Source organism: Cydia amplana, chromosome 1 (genome assembly GCF_948474715.1).
Source record: "Cydia amplana chromosome 1, ilCydAmpl1.1, whole genome shotgun sequence".
Lineage (NCBI taxonomy): Eukaryota > Metazoa > Arthropoda > Insecta > Lepidoptera > Tortricidae > Cydia > Cydia amplana.
Window position 1 is genome coordinate 24,475,302 of NC_086069.1, and position 510 is coordinate 24,475,811.

Consider the following 510-nt stretch of genomic DNA (forward strand, 5'->3'; position numbering starts at 1 on the left):
TAAACGATCGAAGACGTTCAAGTAAATTGGGACATTTCATTTGATAAATTACTTTTTTCTATAAACAAAGCGTATATTTACGATAAAATAAATAACTAGGTACTTGAACATTCTTAAGAAATTAAGTTTCTATTGATTTCATTTGCGATACAATCTTTTAACCCTTAATAAGGCATAAAGCTGTCAGAAATTATGCAAAATGAATCCTATCACTTTGAAACAAAGTTCAAAATGTGAGAAATATATTCCCTCTGCCTTATAAAGGCATAAACAAAAATCGGGACGGTTTTTTGGTAAATGACACACCAAGTAACATAAAATAATTTATTGAGTAATCTCGCATACACTCGTACGCTAAAGATCGGTTTTCCTAGGATAGCGGTGCCGTCATATAGCGGCTGTCTCCATACTAAATAATACGGCTAAATATGGATGTCGTAGTATTTGTATGGAGAAGGCCGCTATATGACGGCACCGATTTCGGAGGAAACCAAAGCTTAAGGCTCACAT